The sequence below is a fragment of the Anser anser genome (assembly GCF_964211835.1).
Source record: "Anser anser genome assembly, chromosome: 14".
In the NCBI taxonomy this organism is placed as follows: Eukaryota; Metazoa; Chordata; class Aves; order Anseriformes; family Anatidae; genus Anser; species Anser anser.
This window is the reverse complement of record NC_139735.1, coordinates 13,482,237-13,494,508: the sequence shown is the minus strand read 5'-3', so window position 1 is coordinate 13,494,508 and position 12,272 is coordinate 13,482,237. Positions and strand designations below refer to the sequence as shown.

General features: G+C 55.9%; 1 long non-coding RNA gene across 1 annotated transcript; it reads left to right on the top strand.

Moving 5' to 3' along the window:
* The first annotated feature begins 890 nt into the window (after positions 1–890).
* LOC310881378 lies at positions 891–7,884 on the top strand. Its single transcript, XR_014572325.1, has 3 exons — positions 891–1,029; positions 1,469–1,665; positions 1,929–7,884. It is a non-coding gene; the product is annotated as an uncharacterized lncRNA (long non-coding RNA).
* Positions 7,885–12,272: the final 4,388 nt, after the last annotated feature.

Below are 12,272 nucleotides of genomic sequence, written 5' to 3'. Positions count from 1 at the left end.
TCGCCTGCCTCGCCCAGCCCGACCTCCCCACTGCCCCCCAACCCCTTTGTTCCCAAGGAGGATATTTCTGAGACCTCCATCTCAGGGAGTTCCCCCAGCCCTGCTCACCTGGGGGCAGGAGCTCTCCTCCCCGGCACCCCGATGGGGACGGCCCCATTGCAGCCCCCTCCTGGCAGCAAACCCCCAGGTGCCTCCATCCCAGGAAGCCCCGAGGCACCGCTGCCAGCCGGGCTGTCCCTAGAGGTGGTGCTCTCCGAACAGGCGGTGGAGATGCTTTCCTTAACAGGAGTTTATAAAGGGCCGGAGGAGCCGCTGGGGAGAAGTCCCCACCCTGACATCAAGGGTGAGGGACAGCGAGCTGGAGAGAGTGCCACGGCCCCGCTGCAGCAGCGCCCAGCAGCTTGCCACCACTCCAGCCTCGTCACAGCCACGCTGCCTGCGGGCTTTGTAACCCTCAGGGCTCGGTGCCAGCCCCACAGCCACCTGCTTGCCAGTGCTGGCAGGCTGCGGGGCCACACGGAGGCCTGCGTGGCAGGAGGGCTCCCTGCCCCTTTGCGTTTCACCAGGCTGCCTTGTCCAGCTCAGCTCCCCAGCCAGTTCCCTGCACGGACAGCGGCAGCACAGGGTGAGCAGAAGCAACCCAGCTGGGCATGGGGGCAGCTTAAATTGTTTTAAGTAGCCTTGCACCAATTACGAACCCAAAGCACATGTGTTTCCCCTCCCAGAGAAGCCAGAGCCCCCGGGTGTAATTAGCAACACACAGCACGGCTCCGGGGCCGGCCTTCCTCAGTCACATCCCTTCGTTCGAAAGGAGTTGGAGCCAGTGGGGACGCAGGGGCTGGCTTAAATGTATCTGCATGAGGCGGCCCTGCTGTGTTGCGGAGGACAGGGGGGACATGCCATGGGCAGGAGTCCAGGGGCCTGGGGACAGCACTGCCACCCCTGCCCGGGGCACAGGAGCCCTGCTGGAGGCGTCCCCCCACGCCGGGGCGGTGACAGGGACACAAACCCCATTCACTCAAGCTCACGGTAGATCAGGAGTGTGCTCCTCGCACCCTGTCACTCATTCCCAGCCCCTCAGCCCTGCTCGTTTCCAAGTCTTTCCAACGCTCCCCACCCCGGATGAGAGAACCCAGCCGTATGCTCGGCTTGTGTATTTTCTACTTTGGTCCTCTCCCGGGGACGTGGCTCCCACACCTAACAGCAGACACACGAACAGACGTGGCAGAGCTGCTCCTTGTAACTGGGAACCCTCATCCCGCAGCGAGGAAGATCAAAAAAGGACAGCGGGAAGGGTGGGGATTAATGCAAGCGCTGAGCTCAACACCAAGCCCGTTCTTTCCACGGAGGCACCTCCGCTGCCCCCTACCCCTGTGCTTTCGGGAGGGAGGGCACCCTTCAGCGCAGTGATTATTCACATGACCTCCACCATTAAGCTTTGCAAAGCTTTTTTTTTTTTTCCTCCAAGCAAGCAGGCGATTTTGGCCACCGCACCGTTGAGCAGCTTTGAAGACACCCAACTCAAAGACCTAGTTATTCCGCCTGTTTTTCCGCCACAAACTTCAGCAGTGTGAGCACATAAATTGTGTCATAGCTGCCTTTTCATCTGTCCTGGGAGTTATAGACTGCACACATAAGACAATTCATGTTCCTCTGCATAATGAGGTGAGTTTTATAAATCATAAATCTTCACTTAATATGCAGGTGGTGTTTGCTGCCAGGTTTAGGAAAACTGATGCAGTTGCCAAGTTCATGAATGTCATAAATCATTCATGCTAAGGTAGTCTGCAATTGCTCAGTCCTTTGAGACAGACCAATTTCAAGGTGGTTGTTTAACACGCGAACGCGATCTTCATTGATTGTTTATACAAATATATATTTTCATTAAGTTTTTCCCTCTCCATTTTTTTTCCTTTCTTCTTCTTTAGGTGCCAGCTGTGATGTTCTGAGGAGTCCCCGGCCCTGGCTTCTTTCCAGTTTCAAAATTCCATCAAAAATCCATTACCCAATGCATAAAAATCCGTGGATTTGTAATGGAAAGAGCTCCTAATGCTCAGAAAACACAGCCTGGATGTCTCAATAAATCCCAGTGCATGTGATTTAAATAATCCAGAGCCAGAGAGCATGCCTCCATTCTTCACAGGGTCGTTTTGAATGGACAGGATTTTCTGCAGAATTGCCATTAATTAAAGGTGTGCTGATCCCAGCAGGGTTTTCATCTCTGCTTGAACTGTGGTTGCTGCGCAGGGAACACCGTGAGCTTCTGGATGGGGTTTAGGCCGCATGCAGTGGGTGCTGCGCAGCCCCCGGGGCGTGCAGGATGCGGTGGGAAGTCCCCGGGGAGGAGGCTTCCCTCTGGGACCTGCAGTTTTGAGCGGGAAGGAAAATGAGTGCTGGGGAAGGGACAGCGGGGAGGTTTGGTTCAGCAAACTCACCCCTGGCAAGAGATGCTCCTCCTGGGCTCCTGTCCCCCAGCCCCAAACGTCGCCGAGGCTCTCAGCTCATGGTCGTTGTGCCTCAGCTCTCTCTCCCACCAGCTCCTGGGGTTTAGATTTTGCTTTCTTCTTTTGTATGACATCTTTATTTCTGGGCTGGTTTCACACAGCGAAAACCCTGTCCCATCTTGAAGTGTTTAGGGTCCTCAAGAGAGGGCTGTCACCTCAAATGCAGAAACAGGACCTTGGATGAGAAAAGTCCTTCACTTCCCACCTGATTACATCTTGCACGGATCGAAAAAATCCACAGTACTGCTGGACGGAGCAGTAAATTAGAAGATGTTTAGGCTCGGAGTCACCCTACACTGGAAAGGGTCTGATATTGGCAACCACATCAATTGTGAGTGGATCTGAGAAAACTGCATAGGTGGGATAAGGCAGAGATTCTGATTGCTGTTCCTGTCTTCCATCAGCCTTCACTGGTGTAATTAACCCATCACAGACGGTTCAGGCACCGAGTTCTCTCTCTCTTTTTTTTTCTTCCCTGGGATCAGCCAAGAAGTGCTGAAGTTTCTCAAATTCATTCCTTGTTCCAAATTCACTGAAAAAAAACCTGCTAATAGCTCCTGAGCTGCAGATTGTTCCTAAGCACCTTGTAAGCTGGCCAGAACTGGAGAACGGAGCAGGCTGGTTGGATTTGGCCAAACGTGGAGGTCTCCTCCCTCGATTCGATGAGCGTGGAACACAGGAAAGGCTCCAGGGGAAAACACGGGACTTGCTGCAAGGCCCCTCTGGCATCTGGTCTAGATCCCAGCCTGCCCAGAGCTTTCTGCCATCCCAGTGTTCTCCACGTTCCTCCACTCGTGGTTCTTGTTATGGGGTCAGACTTGTGAAAACGCCTCGTTGTGATGAACAATCCTTCCTGTAAGCTGATTCCCTGGGATAGCAACGAGAGCCCAGCTCCGGGCGCTACGCTGTCAGAGCACGGCAACGCTCACAAAGGTTCCCACCTCTGAGCTGAGAGGTGCCCCCCAGAGAGGCATCTTTCCAACGAGAACAGCAGCTCATGCTTCAGTAGTTTGGGGCTGAGCTGAAACCTCAGCGAATCCCAGGACCTCCAGGACGATCCCAGCCACAGCGCTCTCCGACGGCAGCACAGGTGATACCCGCGCATCAGAAGTCACGCACCGCAGGGTTTGTGTTCCTGGGGCCAAGTAAGCTGGCGTTGAGCCTTGCACTCCTCCTGCTGCTTTTCTCCTCGTGCTGCTGGCGAGCCCGTGCCAGCTCCATGCTCTGTATGGAAGCGACTGAGCATGGGGACAGCGTGCTCAGGACCAAACATTCAGCCCTGGTGACTATATCCTCAAAAAGGAAATTTCACATTGATAGCTCAGTGGGAGAACAGCCTGGGACAGGTCCGAGTTCATGGGAAAGCCCGTTCTGCGAAGGGCACATCTCCTGCAAAGGGAACCTGGATGCAGAGAGCAGGCACCAGGAGCCTGCCAGGGGCTGTGCAGGGTGAAACCTTGCCAACACCATCTGAGCTCACCAAAATCCATCAATGGCAAAATACCAAATGGCCTGGTTTGCAAAGGAAGGAGCTCTGGGGACTGTTTCCATAAGGACGCAGAGAGTGCAATGGTTAATACAGAACTGCATTTTGTTTTTAACAGACTGAGTTAAAAGAAATAGCGCAAACTTTCCTGGAGCCTGGGGAGCTGCATGCACCCAGCAGGGCACAGCGGCTCCTCTACAAGGCCAGGGCCATCACGGGAGCAGGCGTGACAGAGAGCTAGCAGCAGCACGCAGCGGCGCTTTCTCCCTTCCCTCTCCTTTTTGTGCACATCCTACTTCTTCAAAGCTCCTGACCACCCCAGCTCTCTTTCTTTCCTCGCCTTTCTCCAAGAAGTGTGACGTTATCACCATCCGCAAAACTGCCAAACTCTCCTTTGCGTTTCCCTGCAGGGCTGCTCTTCAATTAAAAACTTCCCTTGATGTTTTAACTTTCACCTCCCTTAATTGCGGCTCCTTCTCCAGCCTCCTTCCCCTTGTTAACACGAGATCAAACCGCCGGTTAATGGAGCTTTGCGGCGGGTAGCAAAACCCAAGACCACATTGGGAGGGCAAAGGCTGCCAGATCCAGGCTGCTCACAGCCTGGGAGCAAAAACCAGGGGAAAAATAGAGGCTGCAGGCCACGCATGGCACGATCCTGCCCTTGCTGCTTGCTCCCTGGCTCCAGCAGCCAGTGCTTCAGCTCTGGGCACAGTGACATCTCCTGTCGCGGGGTGCAGTGGAGGTGATGGGGCACACCGGGGCTGCTGCCCCCCTCCTGGAGCATCGCCACCCCCAGGCATCTGAAAAGCAAGAGCTAAAAGTAGGGAGAGTAGAAAGAAGATGGCACATCTTTAATTTGCCTTCTGATTTATGAGCAGGTGAGCCTCTCCCCTGCCAAGCTTTACTGCACAAAAAGAAGAGGGTTAGAAACACTTCATAAAAACATTGAACACTTCACAAATTTTGCAAGTCCTCCTTGTGCAGGGAGCGGGGTAATTTTCTGCGAATTACCCATTTTAAGAATGCAGTGTGCGTGCGAGCAAGGCAACCGCACACCTTTATTTTATGCCCAACCTTGGCAAAGTTCAGAAGCCTCTGATTATAAATATACACACACTCAGACATTTTAAAAAGCTGCTCATTTGTGAAAAACCAATCTTCTTACGAAATAGTGAATTGGAGGCTTTCCTGGGAGTGGGTTCAGGGAGGACGGCAGCTGGCACCCGTGGCTCAGCTCATCCCAATGTCCCCAAAACACTTCTACAGAGGGGACAAATCCATCTCCAGCTGTCCCCATCACTGCTTCTCTTTCTTCAGTCCCAGCGAGCCTCGTAGCTTGTAAACACTTAAATCGTCCTCCCCAATGCACTTGTAAACCCTAAAGCGCTGCTTTGAAATACTTCTGTGACTTCAGATGCAGATTTTATTTCTGGCCTTGGAACAATTTAAAGATTTCTGATGTTACACGCTTGGATATCATTAAAAATTGCTGGTTTGTGGTGTGCAATCTTCTTCCAACATCGCGGTGGGGAGAGGGCCGGGAGGGCAGGAGCTGGAGCAGAAGGAGCACTCAGAGCGCGCGACGCCTCTGCCAGAGCGCTGCAGACAGCCTCGTGGGCTCTGCGTGCAAACACATCTGAAGCTCTGTGATAAATTCTGGAGAAGGCACCCGTGTATTTTCCCATAGACAATAATTTTGATCAACAGACAGAAAATCACTTTTATAGGGCTTTCAGAAGGATGCTCATCTGCATGAGCCTCTCACCAGGCTCTGAGGATGGCTGGACGCAGGGCAGAGCTCCGGAGAGCTGGCAGAACGACGAGTTTTAGCCTTTGCAGATCATTTGAATGCTCTAATGAGGTGCCTTAACAACACCAGCGAGCCACCTGATAGAGCGGGATGAAAGCCCATCGCGGTGGCAGTGATTTTCCTGAAGGCGCGTTTCATCTTTGACTGCTGGAAGCGTTGAGGTAAAAATTTATCGCACGCCCTCCCCTAATAAAATGTGATGTTTTTACTGGAGTTTTTATCTAAATGTACATTTAGCTGCGAATTACACCACGAGGTGGGCGTGAGCTTTGGTCGGGCCTATGACACGGAGTGTAAATCCCGGCTCTCCGGCAACTTCCCAGGGCTGCAGCCCCCTGCCTGAGGGCACGAGGGGCTTCTGCGACTGTAGTGGGAGCTGCTCGTGTCCTGCAGTGGGATGACGGGTCTGGGGGCTCACCTGCTGCTGGTCAGAAGCCAGAGGCTAGCAGTGCCAGGCACCATGCGTCGCTGCACTGACTCAATGCATCTTGCTGCTGTTGGGGACCCTGAAGGGCTCCGGAATAAACGCACCTCCCTTCTGACCCCAAAACAATCCTGTCCTCGTGCCTTGACACCTGCTGCAGGCTGCACGGCCCCATATATCATCTAGGCTGGAGGAGACCTTTGGGCTCACTAGGCCCAGCCACCCCCGACCGACCGCGTGCCCCCACTGAGCCGTGTCCCCAAGCACCACGTCCACACGTCCCTTACACACCTCTGGGGTGGGGACCCCACCAGTGCCCTGGGCAGCCCGTCCCAGTGCTCGGCCACCCTCTGCAGGACCAAATTCTGCCTGAGGCCCGCTCTGGGCCTCCCCTGGTGCAAGTTGATGCCATTTCCTCACGTCCTGCCGCTTGTCACCTGAGAAAACAGGCAGCCCCCCTCCCTGCCGCAACCTCCTCTCAGGTGGCTGTGGGGCACCCCATCGCCTCAGACAGCACCCTAAAACCCCACAGCCCCAGCACCCCTTGGTGCTCCCAGCAGCTGTGTGAGGCACAGAGAGGAGGGGACGAGGCGCGGGGGTCCCAGCTCCCATCGCCGCCAGCAGCAGGCCTGCCTCCAAATCCCCAGCCCAGCGCCCGCGGGCCCGGTGTGGTGCGGGGCCGGCACGTCAGCCGCCGCTGATCTGATTGATCCTAACGAGGTGCCGGGAGCGGGGCAGCAGGGCCGTGGCGAGCTCTGGGGAGATGGGAAGATGACGGGTGATGGAGCGGTAGCAGATGGCGTCTCTCAAGGATAACGGCAGGACAGTAATCACAAGAGACAAGAGGAGAGCTGCTGGCTCGCTCTCAAGGATGTGTCTGAACAGCCATGGGCAGCGCGAACCTCGCAGGGAAGGAGCTCATGGGGGGGGGGTGAAAGCTTTTGTCTGCGGACCCTGAGTGCCACGGCCTGAGCCTGCCCCCACCCGCACCCCCGGCCTGAGCTCAGACCTGCCCCTAACAAGGAAGTCAGGGCAAATTAGAATCGCTAATTAGACCACTGGCGAAACACCACCCCCACTTGGTGGTGTGGATTCAGCACCCAGGCGCGTTTGTGCCAGAGGAAGGTCGCTTCTGCCGTTACAAAATACTCTGGGTTTACCCCGTGTTTGTTCACAGGGGCTTGGGCCCCGTATCTGCTGAGGACATTTTGGCTTCTGTCAGCATTTGTCTTGCAGGATGTAGCAGTGACCAAGGCAAACACACCCTTGGGTCAATACAGGCTGCTATTTATATCTGCAGACCTTATTAGGAATGCCAAATTGGGCTATAAGGCCCTGATTTACGGGAGCACTTAAGCCTGTGCCTAACTTTAAGTACACAAGTAGATCCATAGACTTCAGTGGTTTAAGGTTCAACATTTGTAAGTAACTTGCTGAACAAGGACCTACATTATTCATTCGAAACCCCAGGTAATGCATTCTTGGGAAAGAACTGTAGCAAATGCTACAAATCCCTGCTGAAAGGGCATCCTCAAACCCGGGCTAGATGGAGAGATTAGCTGGGATTGCTTCGTAAACGCCGCACACAGGTGTGTGGGTATATTTAACGTGAGGCGGTGCAGTCAGGCTGCCAGAGGTGCCAGCTCAGCCTCCCTGCAGGGTGCCAGGAGGGGAGGACGGCAGTGCAGGGAGCATCCCGGCACGGGGCAGCCCTCCCCTAACACAGCCATAGTGGGGATGGCACAATTAAGCAGCGGGAGGTGATTATACTGGGGACACTCGTGCAACGTGAGCCGTAACGCAGCCAGGGCTTCAGCTCTTGTTACGGCAACCAAAGTGATAAAAAGGCAGGCAGAGGTAAAACACACTTGCAGGATGATAACAGCACACAAAGCCCCTGCTTCAGGGCCCCCATCCCATTTCGCAGAGCCCCCCGCAGGGTGCAGAGCCACGGTACCTGTGTGAGGTGAGCAGAGTCAGCCCAGCTCCCCTCCAGGGGAGAGCCCAGGACAAGCCTGGGGACCATACCCATGAGACATGGAGCAAAGCCACCCCATGGCTGGGCAGAGAGCAGGCACTCAGCCTAAATGCATCTCCAAGGCCAGGGGGAGGTCCCCAGCGAGGCTGCTCCCAGCACCCAGCACCCACCATGGGCACAGCTGGGCCACATCAGGCCCTGATGCCCAGAGCATTTCAGCCCTGTAAAGCCTCAGCCCTCATCCACAAGAGGAGGGGAGCATCCTTGTGGCCTCTCTTGGGCCCTGGGCAGCCTGTTTGTCACTGGTGGAGGTCACCTCTGCTGCGTGCTCCCCTCCATCCTTCCCGCTGGGTGCTCGCGGGTGGCCACAGGGCACCTCTACGGTGCGGCCAATTCCCAGCAAAGTGGGAAAAAACACCTAAGTATGGTAAAGAAGCATCCAGCGCTTTGTAGTGACACTGCTGTAGCTTATCAGAGCAGAAGGGATGCACTCAAAACACAAGCCAAGGTATAAACAGCCGACCCCAGGACGGGTTTGGTACGGCTGGGCAGGATGCATCCCACTGGCTGCACCATGCGGCTTGCAGGGTCCTGAGCTCGCAGCTCGCTGGGGTGCAGGGAGGGACGTGCCATCGGCGGTGGCACAGCCAGCATTTCTCTTCCTGCTGCTTCACCGATCGCTGCCAGTCGTCGGCAGCAGCCGCGTGGTGTTCGCGGGGAAAGCACCGCGCGTGCTGTGCTGCCGGGGTCCTGGGGGTGTCTGGAAAAATGAGCTAAAACGACATGGTTTTGAGCCATTTCATAAAAAGTAATAGAGAATTATATCCCTGTTGCACAATTCCACCAGAATTGAAGAAAGAAAAAGAAGAAAAAAAAAAAAAAAAGAAGGAAATCTGCTGAAAGGCTCTCGCTCTGCATTCAGCCTTATGAGTAACGGGAGAAATCCTCGCCGCATCCAGGCACATCTGTCAGTGCCCTGCGAGACGATGCCCCGTTGCCCCGTTTGGCATTTCCAGACACCGTGCCGTGCCTGGGGGCCCCACTTCATGTCCCCGCGTTGTCCCCGTGCTGGGGCCGCCTTGTCCCACACCGGGGCTGCGGCCGGAGGGGATCTGAGCAGCAGAAAGCGGGGCGAGCCGAACGTTATGGATGCCTCAACCCCTGCTATTTGCCCCCGCGCGTATCGCCAGTATTTTGTATTAAAATATATGCTGTTAAATTTATGCCTTAATATATATGTGTGTAATGCGGCTGAGTTACGGTTGCTGTGGGAACTATAACTTTCTTTTTTTCCAAGAGGCTGTTATATGTCTTATTATGTTGTATCATCTGGAGGCTGGCTGCAAACAAGATTGCTGCTGTTAATCCTTCAGCACGGGGGGCAGGCTGCAGCCCTCTCCTCGCACCCCGGGCTCCTCCCCGCCGGCTGCCACCGGAGGGACGTCCCCGAGCCCTGGTCCCACAGCACCCGTCCATGGCCTCATCCATGCCTGCGGAGGATGCAGCTCCTGCCTGGCCAGGGAGCATCTTCACCCCCATGCACAAAGGCGAGGCAGCTCCCAGAGGTGTCAGACCCCTTGCTGAAAGCAGGATTCGTCCCCCAAAACCCAGCGCCAGGTCTCCTAACACGGCGGTGTTTGCATTCTGCTGCTGTGAGCCACCGAGGTGGCTGATTAAAAGCCTTAATGGGCCATGGAGAGGGCTGAGTTGCTGGGAGGCAGCTGTAAAAGGCTCCGACCGCCGCTCAGCGCCGCGGTCACCAGAGATGCGAGCAAAGGACGGGTTCTGCAAGCATATGTCCCCTCTCCCTGCGATGAAACGCAAATTGCTCGCAGAGAAACCGCTCCAGGACATGGATGTTTATGAGAAGCTTAATGGCCTTCTCATTGGTTAAATATTTATTCCTTCTCTCTCATCTCTTTTCTTTTTTCATTTGCAGGACATTCCTGTGTATAAAAGCCTTGCAGTTTCTAGCTGTTGCCCGCTGCCCCTCCGGGCCCTCCCTGGCTGGGGGACAGGAAGGTTTTGGGGTGCCCCGAGCCAGCAGACAGGAGGCGAGGCATTCCTTTGGCTTTGAACAGTTGTTCAAATCCCATCCGGGTGACTTCCAAAGCTGCTGTCACACAGAGGGAGGCCCGTGGGGTTTTGTCAGCTTCAACCCAGATCCAAAAGGTTGGATGAAGATGAAGAGGAGGCCACGTCCTCCCCAGCCACCCTTGTGGGGCACAAACAAGCCCACGACCCACGCAGGCTGTGCTTTGCTCCTGTGGCACATCCGCGCTCGCACATCCCTCCCTGTGCATCTCTCCCTGCCCGGCCGTGCAACACGCTGCTGGAAGAGCAGCGCGGAGGACTGGCAGAGCTCTCCCTCTGACAGTACCGATATTTGCCAGTTATTTATGCACTGCCTGAACCAGGGCGGCTACTGTCGCCACAGAACCGTTCATTGCAGGGCGCACAGCCTCTGCGTTTAGCAGCCTGTGCGTTTAGCTCCCCGCCACCCTGGGCCAGGCGTCGCCGCCGTTTTTATTGGGGAAAACGTAATGCTGGAGGTTTGCTCTGCCAGGTGTAGGTCAGGAGGAGGCGGTGGGCGGGCATGGTGCTGTTGGGGCTGTGTCGGCTTGCTCTGGCTCACCCCGTGTGTCTGTGCTTGCGCTGCAGCTCGCCTCCTGCTCTTGAGACGAGCTCCTTCAAGCCTTTGCATTGCTGCTCAGCTTGCAGCCCCCCAGCCCGTCTCTGCCCCATGCCGTGCTGCTGTCCCGCTTCCACCCTGCACCCCTCTCCTCTGCCCATCGCCTGCGCTCCCTTCTGCCTGCCCCACCTCAGTGCCCCTCGTCTCCCTCTGCCCCCACCCTCCTTGTGCTGCTTGTTACCATTCGGATTTCTGACGTTCTGTTGGGTTTTGTTTTCCTTGGCATCTGCTCTTTGGGGATTTCGCGCGCATCAGCTCACATCAGCAGCTGCTTCTAGGTGGAAATTGCTTGGGGTGCCCCACACCGGGTCACTGGTGCCCCTGCTGTCCCACAGGACCCTTCCGTGGTTGGGTGCCACCAGCAGCTCACGTGCTGTGACCGACCGGCGCCACCTGCGTCCTGGTAGGGACCACCCGGACCCACCACCGCGTCCCCTCTGCATTCATGACCTGATGGGTGTCCCACAGGTGTGACCACAGGGCTGGGTGGCCACAAGGGCCGCGGCCACGTGTCCCTGTGCTGGGCTTTGCTCCGTGGTCAGAGCCCAGCAGATGGGAGCCGCGGTGTTGTGCCTGCAGGCGGAGGCTCCCAAGGACAGGACGCAGGGAGGGAGCCAGCAGGAAAAACGAGACCAGGCATCCCGACTTGCAGAAAGCTGCGGCACGGCAAGCCTGGGCAGAACAGCACACTGCTGCTAGCTGCTCTCCTGCTGCCAAGGGAAGGATTTCAGAGCAATGGCCAGCAGGAACCAGCTCCTTTGGTACATCCCAGATCTGCATTTAGGCTCCCCAGCAAATGCCAGCTGAAAGGAAACTGGCACGAGGCTTCCATTTGCAGTCAGAGGGGTTTGGGGGAATTAATCTCTTTGGAGTCCTTTGGAAACCTTGCTCTGATGCGTTTACACACTTACCGTCCTCCTGCAGCCCAGCTCACAGAACCGCGGGGCACATTGGCCAGGCTGGCGGCTGCTTTGGATGCTGGAAGCCACCGAAGGCGTCTGTGCAGGTACCGCCAGACATCAGCCTCAGTGTTGTGACCTGCAGTTGCAGAAGCGTGAAATGCTTTTGAATTTGGGGAAAAAACAACAACAAAACAGAAATAATTCTCGTGACTGCAGAGCATCCCTGTCCTCCACGCCGATAAGAGCGGGACCAGGAAAGCCAGCCTGTCGGCCAGCTGTGCCCACCGACTCCCGCTGGGGGTATCGGGGATGGGAACACCCTCCTGGGACATCTCCTGGTGCTTCTGTGGTCTGGGATGGCTCTGCTAGGGAAACTGGAAAGCAGAGATAATGCTCGTCCTGCTGTGCAACTAATGGCATTGCCATCTTGGAGGCTTTAAAGTGGCCGGAGCGAGCATTAGGGGGTTTTGGGATCC